We start from the raw sequence: 11,049 nt of genomic DNA, 5'->3' as shown, positions 1-11,049 counted from the left end.
GGTGATCTTGAAGTTTATGAAGCAGCCTCAGTTTATAGCCATAGGATATTTTGGAAAAATATGCAAGGAACAGTGAGGATCTCTAGCAAGAGTGTTGAGGCAATTTGAGTCCAGAGAAGAAAGAAAAAAACATATTTTTCCCCTGAACAAAGTATTGATAAGCACTCTTTTGGTTTGGGTTTTCATTTCTTCGGTTATCCATGCACATAATTTTAAATGTCAAATAATCCTGCAAGGCTATTATGAAAACAGCTGTTCCTTGCCTCTCCTCACCATTCCCGCTTTTTAATCTCTTTTAGATGATTCTTTTGGTATTCACCTCTATGACTCTAAATTAATACACTTTGTATGTGCTTCAGTTTGCAAAAGCTGCTGGAATGCAATATACCAGAAATGGGTTGGCTTTTACAATGAGGATTTATTAGCTTACAAATTTACAGTTTTAAGTCTGTGAAAATGTCCAGATGAAGGCATCAACAGGATGCCTTCTCTAAATAAAGGCAGCCAGCATCTGGGACACCTCTGTCTCATGGGAAGGCACGTGGCCAACGTCTGCTGGTCCTTTGCTTCCGCATTTCATTGCTTTCAGCTTCTGACTTCAGCAACTTCCTCTCTCAGCTTCTCTGGAGCTTCTCTGAGCTCTCTGTGCCTTTCTCTGTGTACTTTATCCTCTTACAAAGGACTCCAGTAAGGGGATTAGGACCCACCTGAATGGGCTGAGTCACATCACAATTGAAATAACTTAATCAAAAGGTCCCACCTACAATAGGTCTACACCCACAGGAATGGATTAAAAGAACATGCCCTTTTCTGGGGTACATAACAGCTCCAAAACCACCACAGTATGCTATTTCTTGATTTTCCTGTTTTAGCCTTTATCTGATTTCTTCCCATGAAAGAAGATGAGGATTTGGTTATCTTTCTTCCCACTGTCCCCACGTTACAACACAGCCTCCCCAGCTCCCACTCTTGCAGTATAGTTATTTTGTCACCTCAGTAAGGTGAATATTCAGGGTAATTTAATTTTGACTGTAAAACACTATCCACTGCTAAGCCATATAACAAACTGTGATAACTCTTCCTTTCCTGCATACCTTTTTGTTGTCCCTGGAGTTAATAACTATCTTGTTTTTTGTTTGCTTCATTTTCTATGTATCTATCTTTGCCATTTGTCTGTGTCTGTCCTTAAGATGATCAGAACCACCAGTATTCTAATAACTCCACCAATCCCCCAAAATCACCCCCATTGCCTTCTGACATGCTCCAACCTGGACTTGAAGGACAGCTCTCATTTTGGGGTCCCCCTCCCCCACCTTTCACCGTCATCCCAGGAATTCTCTTGCCTCCCTCTTGTGTTGAATTCTAGTTTACTCTTTCTTGGTTTACTCCATCATTTTGGCACATGCTCAGGGAATTTCCTGAGATAGAGATTTGGGAAATACATTTTCAAGAACTTGCATGGCTGAAAATGTCTTTATGATATCCTGACACTTGATGGAGAGTTTGGGCTGGGTATAGAATTTTTAATGGGAAATAATTTCTCTTGAGAATTTTGAAGGCCATTGTCATCTGTCATCCAGAGTTGCTTTTGAGAAATCTGAAGCCATTTCAAAGGATGTTATAGAGTACAGTTCCACCATGTCATTCACCTCCCTCTAGTCACTGCAAAACTCCAACTTCCAAAAATATGTATATATATATTTATATGAAGTTTCAGTATTCACAGTCCTTGGTTAAATCTTACCTTGTTTGTTGCTACCCCTTCCTCTCACTTAATCTCTTTCTCCATCTTCAGGGGTGTCTAGGCAGTGAGCACCCTAACTTGTTCATTTTGAAAGGAGGTGTCAACAGTATGGGGAAGGGGGCTGCATCTGACTGTTGTTCTTAAAGAGGCTGTTTCCTCTGGGTTTTAGGACTTGTCTGGCATAGGAACACTCTGGTGGATTTAAGTTTCTGAGAGATAAAACTTAGTGAGTCCAAATCACCAGGATACACATACTTTTCTAGTGCTCACGGAACTTTCTCCAGAATAGATCATATGCTGGGACATAAAACAAGCCTCAATAAATTTAAAAAGATTGAAATTATTCAAAGCACATTCTCTGACCACAATGGAATACAATTAGAAGTCAATAACCATCAGAGACTTAGAAAATTCACAAATACCTGGAGGTTAAACAACACACTCCTAAACAATCAGTGGGTTAAAGAAGAAATAGCAAGAGAAATTGCTAAATATATAGAGACGAATGAAAATGAGAACACAACATACCAAAACCTATGGGATGCAGCAAAAGCAGTGCTAAGGGGGAAATTTATAGCACTAAACGCATATATTAAAAAGGAAGAAAGAGCCAAAATCAAAGAACTAATGGATCAACTGAAGAAGCTAGAAAATGAACAGCAAACCAATCCTAAACCAAGCAGAAGAAAAGAAATAACAAGGATTAAAGCAGAAATAAATGACATAGAGAACAAAAAAAACAATAGAAAGGATAAATATCACCAAAAGTTGGTTCTTTGAGAAGATCAACAAGATTGACAAGCCCCTAGCTAGACTGACAAAATCAAAAAGAGAGAAGACCCATATAAACAAAATAATGAATGAAAAAGGTGACATAACTGCAGATCCTGAAGAAATTAAAAAAATTATAAGAGGATATTATGAACAACTGTATGGCAACAAACTGGATAATGTAGAAGAAATGGACAATTTCCTGGAAACATATGAACAACCTAGACTGACCAGAGAAGAAATAGAAGACCTCAACCAACCCATCACAAGCAAAGAGATCCAATCAGTCATCAAAAATCTTCCCACAAATAAATGCCCAGGGCCAGATGGCTTCACAGGGGAATTCTACCAAACTTTCCAGAAAGAACTGACACCAATCTTACTCAAACTCTTTCAAAACATTGAAAAAAATGGAACACTACCTAACTCATTTTATGAAGCTAACATCAATCTAATACCAAAACCAGGCAAAGATGCTACAAAAAAGGAAAACTACCGGCCAATCTCCCTAATGAATATAGATGCAAAAATCCTCAACAAAATACTTGCAAATCGAATCCAAAGACACATTAAAAAAATCATACACCATGACCAAGTGGGGTTCATTCCAGGCATGCAAGGATGGTTCAACATCAGAAAAACAATCAATGTATTACAACACATTAAAAACTCGAAAGGGAAAAATCAATTGATCATCTCAATAGATGCTGAAAAAGCATTTGACAAAATCCAACATCCCTTTTTGATAAAAACACTTCAAAAGGTAGGAATTGAAGGAAACTTCCTCAACATGATAAAGAGCATATATGAAAAACCCACAGCCAGCATAGTACTCAATGGTGAGAGACTGAAAGCCTTCCCTCTAAGATCAGGAACAAGACAAGGATGCCCGCTGTCACCACTGTTATTCAACATTGTGCTGGAAGTGCTAGCCAGGGCAATCCGGCAAGACAAAGAAATAAAAGGCATCCAAATTGGAAAAGAAGAAGTAAAACTGTCATTGTTTGCAGATGATATGATCTTATATCTAGAAAACCCTGAGAAATCAACGATACACCTACTAGAGCTAATAAACAAATTTAGCAAAGTAGCGGGATACAAGATTAATGCACATAAGTCAGTAATGTTTCTATATGCTAGAAATGAACAACTGAAGAGACACTCAAGAAAAAGATACCATTTTCAATAGCAACTAAAAAAATCAAGTACCTAGGAATCAACTTAACCAAAGATGTAAAGACCTATACAAAGAAAACTACATAACTCTACTAAAAGAAATAGAAGGGGACCTTAAAAGATGGAAAAATATTCCATGTTCATGGATAGGAAGGCTAAATGTCATTAAGATGTCAATTCTACCCAAACTCATCTACAGATTCAATGCAATCCCAATCAAAATTCCAACAACCTACTTTGCAGACTTGGAAAAGCTAGTTATCAAATTTATTTGGAAAGGGAAGATGCCTCGAATTGCTAAAGACACTCTAAAAAAGAAAAACGAAGTGGGAGGACTTACACTCCCTGACTTTGAAGCTTATTATAAAGCCACAGTTGCCAAAACAGCATGGTACTGGCACAAAGATAGACATATAGATCAATGGAATCGAATTGAGAATTCAGAGATAGACCCTCAGATCTATGGCCGACTGATCTTTGATAAGGCCCCCAAAGTCACCGAACTGAGCCATAATGGTCTTTTCAACAAATGGGGCTGGGAGAGTTGGATATCCATATCCAAAAGAATGAAAGAGGACCCCTACCTCACCCCCTACACAAAAATTAACTCAAAATGGACCAAAGATCTCAATATAAAAGAAAGTACCATAAAACTCCTAGAAGATAATGTAGGAAAACATCTTCAAGACCTTGTATTAGGAGGCCACTTCCTAGACTTTACACCCAAAGCACAAGCAACAAAAGAGAAAATAGATAAATGGGAACTCCTCAAGCTTAGAAGTTTCTGCACCTCAAAGGAATTTCTCAAAAAGGTAAAGAGGCAGCCAACTCAATGGGAAAAAATTTTTGGAAACCATGTATCTGACAAAAGACTGATATCTTGCATATACAAAGAAATCCTACAACTCAATGACAATAGTACAGACAGCCCAATTATAAAATGGGCAAAAGATATGAAAAGACAGTTCTCTGAAGAGGAAATACAAATGGCCAAGAAACACATGAAAAAATGTTCAGCTTCACTAGCTATTAGAGAGATGCAAATTAAGACCACAATGAGATACCATCTAACACCGGTTAGAATGGCTGCCATTAAACAAACAGGAAACTACAAATGCTGGAGGGGATGTGGAGAAATTGGAACTCTTATTCATTGTTGGTGGGACTGTATAATGGTTCAGCCACTCTGGAAGTCAGTCTGGCAGTTCCTTAGAAAACTAGATATAGAGCTACCATTCGATCCAGCGATTGCACTCCTCGGTATATACCCGGAAGATCGGAAAGCAGTGACACGAACAGATATCTGCACGCCAATGTTCATAGCAGCATTATTCACAATTGCCAAGAGATGGAAACAACCCAAATGTCCTTCAACAGATGAGTGGATAAATAAAATGTGGTATATACACACGATGGAATACTACGCGGCAGTAAGAAGGAACGATCTGGTGAAACATATGACAACATGGATGAACCTTGAAGACATAATGCTGAGCGAAATAAGCCAGGCACAAAAAGAGAAATATTATATGCTACCACTAATGTGAACTTTGAAAAATGTAAAACAAATGGTTTATAATGTAGAATGTAGGGGAACTAGCAGTAGAGAGCAATTAAGGAAGGGGGAACAATAATCCAAGAAGAACAGTTAAGCTATTTAACGTTCTGGGGATGCCCAGAAATGACTATGGTCTGTTAATTTCTGATGGTTGTAGTAGGAACAAGTTCACTGAAATGTTGCTATATTATGTAACTTTCTTGGGGTAAAGTAGGAACATGTTGGAAGTTAAGCAGTTATCTTAGGTTAGTTGTCTTTTTCTTACTCCCTTGCTATGGTCTCTTTGAAATGCTCTTTTATTGTATGTTTGTTTTCTTTTTAACTTTTTTTTTCATACACGTGATTTGAAAAAAGAAGGGAAAGTTAAAAAAAAAAAAAGAAAAGAAAAAAGACAAACAAGGGAAAAAAAAAAAAAAAAAAAGATGTAGTGCCCCCTTGAGGAGCCTGTGGAGAATGCAGGGGTATTCGCCTACCCCACCTCCATGGTTGCTAACATGACCACAGACATAGGGGACTGGTGGTTTGATGGGTTGAGCCCTCTACCATAAGTTTTACCCTTGGGAAGACGGTTGCTGCAAAGGAGAGGCTAGGCCTCCCTGTATTTGTGCCTAAGAGTCTCCTCCTGAATGCCTCTTTGTTGCTCAGATGTGGCCCTCTCTCTCTGGCTAAGCCAACTTGAAAGGTGAAATCACTGCCCTCCCCCCTACGTGGGATCAGACACCCAGGGGAGTGAATCTCCCTGGCAATGTGGAATATGACTCCCAGGGAGGAATGTAGACCTGGCACCGTGGGACGGAGAACATCTTCTTGACCAAAAGGGGGATGTGAAAGGAAATGAAATAAGCTTCAGTGGCAGAGAGATTCCAAAAGGAGCCGAGAGGTCACTCTGGTGGGCACTCTTATGCACACTTTAGACAACCCTTTTTAGGTTCTAAAGAATTGGGGTAGCTGGTGGTGGATACCTGAAACTATCAAACTACAACCCAGAACCCATGAATCTCGAAGACAGTTGTATAAAAATGTAGCTTATGAGGGGTGACAATGGGATTGGGAAAGCCATAAGGACCAAACACCACTTTGTCTAGTTTATGGATGGATGTGTAGAAAAGTAGGGGAAGGAAACAAACAGACAAAGGTACCCAGTGTTCTTTTTTACTTCAATTGCTCTTTTTCACTCTAATTATTATTCTTGTTATTTTTGTGTGTGTGCTAATGAAGGTGTCAGGGATTGATTTAGGTGATGAATGTACAACTATGTAATGGTACTGTAAACAATCGAAAGTACAATTTGTTTTGTATGACTGCGTAGTATGTGAATATATCTCAATAAAATGATGATTAAAAAAAAAAAAAAAAAAAAAAAAATTAGTGAGTGAATCTTTTATAGAATCTCAGGTAGGGACCTAGGTATTTGGGGACTACTTTTGGTAAGGGCACGGTGTAGTATGGCCATTTGGGTTGTCTAGCTGGAGCTTACAAAAGAAAAACCTCCATGATAGCCTCTTGACTGTGTTTGGGATCCCTCAGCCACTGTAACCTCAGCTTGTTACCTTTCTTTTTCCCCCTTTTGGTCAAGTAGGCATTTTCAACCCCTCGTTGTTAGCATCAGGCTCATTCCTGGGAGTCAAGTCTCTCATGGCCAGGGAAATTCATTCCCCTGGGAGTCATGTGCCTCATTGTGGGAGGTTAATATATTTATTTGCCCAGTTGGGCTTAGAGAGAGAAAGGCCATGTCTGAGCCACAAAATATTTTTTCTTTATCCTCACTGTTCTGAGACCACACTGGGGTGCTTCAGAATGGGTTTATTTTCAATCATTGTGTCTGCATTTGGAGGCCCTTTCAGTTGTGAGAAATAATTTTTAATTATTTCTTTAATGAATTCCTCTCCTCTGGTTTGTCTGTTTTCTCTTTCCAGAACTCCTGTTTTCATAGATTAGATCTCCTGTCGGTCCTCTGATTTTCTTATCCTTTTTTTCATTTTCCGTCACTCTCTCTTTTTGTTCTAATTTCAGGGAGTTTTACTCTTCTTTATTTTCCAATCCTGTTATTGAATTTTTCATTTCTATTATCATATTTCTAATTTCCAAGAGCTCTTCTTTGTTCCCCAAATGCTCCTTTTTTATAATATTGTATCCATATCTTATCTCTCTGAGCATATTAATCATAGGGAATTTGAAGTTTTCTTCAACCTGCACAGAATCTCTTTCTGTCAAGATGCTTTTTTCTATTTGTTGGCTTTCCTCCGATATCTAGCGATCCTTGAATATCTGCTCGTATTTAAGAGTGGGGGCTAACTCTGGAAGACAGTATGGAGGTTCCTCAGGAAGCTAAATATAGATTTGCCCTATGACCCAGCTATTCCATTGTTGGGTATATACTCAGAGGAACTGAAACTTAAGACACAAACAGACATTTGTAAACCGATGTTTATTGCAGCATTATTCACAATTGCCAAGAGATGGAAACAGCCCAAATGCCCATCAAAGGACGAGTGGATAAACAAACTGTGGTATATACACATGATGGAATATTATGCAGCTGTAAGACAGAACAAAGACATGGATCATGTAATAATGTGGATGAACCTTGAGGACATTATGTTGAGTGAAGTTAGCCAGAAACAAAAGGACAGATTCTGTATGGTCTCACTAATATGAACAGACATTAATGAACAAACTTTGGGAGTTAAAAGCTGACAACACAGGCGACCAAGAGATAGAAAGAGGGCAGAGATCAGCCATCTGATGCTGAAGGAGTACAGAATGTTTAGGATTGATTGCATAGATCCAGAAATAGATAGCATAATACTGTGTGATGGTACCACGGTATTGTAAGTACACTGAACAAAGATGTCTGTGAGTAAAGCTGAAAGAGGTGGGATAGGAGAATGTATGACACCCCAGTTAAAGAAAGATGATAAAGACTGGGACTGTATAACATGGCAAAAACTGGAGTGGCCAATGACTGTTACTAAATATACAAATATAAAAATGTTTTTGCATGTGGGAAAGCAAATAAATGTCAACCATGTAGAAATTTGAAAAAGGGATGGTACTCAGGATAAAACATAATCAAAGCAAACTGGAGTTTATGGTCAACAGTAACATTGTAATATACCTCCATTAAATGTAACAAAGGCAATACGCCAACGCTAAATGTATATGAGAAGGGGATATAGGGGAGTAATATGGGATTCTTGGTAGTGGTGTTATTTGCTGTCCTTAGTAGTATATTGTAATGTATGACATGTTATTTTTCTTTTTATCATTTTTTCTTATTGCTAAAAAAAAAAAAAACAATTTTTCTTGTAGTAATCAGTATGTTCAAATGCTGATTGTGGCGATAAATGTACAACTTTATGATGATACCATGAACAACTGATTGTACACTGTGGATAAATGTATGGTATATGAATATAGCTCCATAAAATTGTAGGAAAATATATATATATAGGAGTAAAAGTGTTGGAGAAAACATGGTGAGAGGGATGATGCCTCACCAATATGGACTAACTACAATGTGTAAACTCAGAATTGAATCTTAGAACATAGCCTAACGTGGACACAATAATTGTAATAGTCCCTAGATTGTAAGCCCTTACAGCAGTTAACTCTATCCCTGAAGTGTAAGGCCTATCTCTAAACTTTGAGATGCTGATCCCCTACCGTATGTTGTCACAAACATTGGGACTGGCGGTTTGATGTGCTGAGCCCTCGAGCATGGGACTTGCCCTTATGAAGCTCATTACCACAAAGGAGAGTCTAAAGTTGTATGTAATGGTGCCTAAGAGTCTCCGCCTGAGTACCTCTTTGTTGCTCAGATATGGCCCTCTCTCTCTCTAACTGAGCCATCTCGACAGGTGAACTCGCTGCCCTCCCCCCTACATGGGACCCAACTCCCAGGGGTGTAAATCTCCCTGGCAACGCAGAGTATGACTCCCGGGAATGAATGTAGACCCGGCATCGTGGGACTGAGAGTATCTTCTTGACCAAAAGGGGGATGCAAAATGAGACGAAATGGTTTCAGTGGCTGAGAGATTTCAAATGGAGTCGAGAGGTCACTCTGGTGGACATTCTTATGCACTATATAGATAACACCTCTTAGGCTTTAATGTATTGGAATAGCTAGAAGTAAACAGCTGAAACTACCAAACTCCAACCTAGCAGTCTGGACTCCTGAAGACAATTATATAATAATGCAGATTACAAGGAGTGACAGTGTGATTGTGAAGACCTTGTGGATCACACCCCCTTTATCTAGTGTATGGATGAGTGGAGGAATGGGGATAAAAACTAAAGGACAAATGGGGTGGGATGGGGGGATGATTTGGGTGTTTTTTTTCACTTTTATTTTTTATTCTTGTTCTGGTTCTTTCTGATGTAAGGAAAATGTTCAGAGATAGATTGTGGTGACAAACGCATAACTGTTATCATACTGTGGACAGTGGATTGTATATCATGGATGATTGTATGGTGTGTGAATGTATTTCAGTAAAACTGAATTTAATTAAAAAAAAAAAAAAGAGTGGGGGCTAAAAGCTGAGTGGAATTTCATGCTGTTTCTGCTGTTCAGATGGGGAGCCCCCATATTTGTACCTTGAAGTTTTTCCTCTTGGGCAGGCCAAATTCTGCAGAGAGGACTCTTCAGGCTTGTACCAGAACAATATAATTCTGGCTGCCAGCACTGTGCAAGCCCAGTGGGGAAAGAGCATTGTGTCGCAGTGCATGTTCACTTAATTCTTCTGTTTTCAGTACAGTGCCCAGTTGTCAACTCTGCTTGGTGTCCTCCAATCTACAGACATTCTGTTCTGGTCTCCCTCCGGTAGTGGCCTGGCTGTACATTGAGGAGGGGATCTGGGAGTCTAATTGCTTCCAAAATAGACCGTTTTTTTTTAAAAAGAGAAGTTGTAGGTTTACAGAAAAGTCATGCATAAAATACAAAGTTCTCACATACCACCCTATTATTAACACTTTGCATTAGTGTGGTACATCTGTTACAAGTCATGAAAATGCATGTTTATAATTGTACTATTGTCTATAGTCCATCGTTTGCAATGGGGTTCACTATTTGTATTGTACAGTCCTGTGTTTTTTTGTATTTTGGTTTTTTTAAAAAACTTATTCTATTAACACGTATACAACCTAAAATTTCCCCCTTTTAACCACATTCAGATACATAACTTGCCGCTGCTAATTATGTTTGCAATGTTGTGCTACCAACGCCCCAAATAGAAACTCTGTACAATTTAAGCATTAACTTCCCATTCCCTACCCCTTACCCCAGCCCCTGGTAACCAATATTCTAGGTTTCTACTCTACGAATTTGCTTATTCTAAAAACTAAGGAATGCTTCCTGGATTTGCATGTTCTCCTTGCACAGGGGCTGTGCTAATCTTCTCTGCATCATTCTAATTTTAGTACATGTGCCGCTGAATCAAGCACCCCAAATAAACCCGAACCACTCCTCCTGCTTTTGGCACCCTTCTCCTCATTTCCAGAGGTATCTGGTGCTGCCAATTCCTGAGCCTTTTTTGTATTCTATCATTCCTTGAATTTCCCCACTGCTGGTTTCTTTTTCCTGGATCTGCTAAGTCATTGGCCCCTTTTCTTACTCCCCAGCTACCAAACTTTGCCACAAGTATTTCTTTCCCTTTAAAAAAATCAATTTTCCATTATTATAGTGGGATCTCAGGAAAGAGAAAAAGGTATATTTGTGTTCAATCCTCCATCTTTACCTGGAAGTGGGGAGATTTACATTCTACTCTTTGCCTTCTTCAATTTTTTTTAAACATTATTTATA

At 38.8% G+C, this 11,049-nt stretch overlaps 1 non-coding gene across 1 annotated transcript; it reads right to left on the bottom strand.

Annotated features, from left to right (window-relative positions):
- Window positions 1–10,584: 10,584 nt before the first annotated feature.
- Window positions 10,585–10,691, bottom strand: LOC119507526. Its single transcript, XR_005211283.1, has one exon. It is a non-coding gene; the product is annotated as a U6 spliceosomal RNA (small nuclear RNA).
- Between the last annotated feature and the right edge of the window lie 358 nt (window positions 10,692–11,049).

Source organism: Choloepus didactylus, chromosome 12 (genome assembly GCF_015220235.1).
Source record: "Choloepus didactylus isolate mChoDid1 chromosome 12, mChoDid1.pri, whole genome shotgun sequence".
Classification (NCBI taxonomy): Eukaryota; Metazoa; Chordata; class Mammalia; order Pilosa; family Megalonychidae; genus Choloepus; species Choloepus didactylus.
Note: the sequence above shows the minus strand (reverse complement) of the source record. Positions and strands in the feature narration are given on the sequence as shown.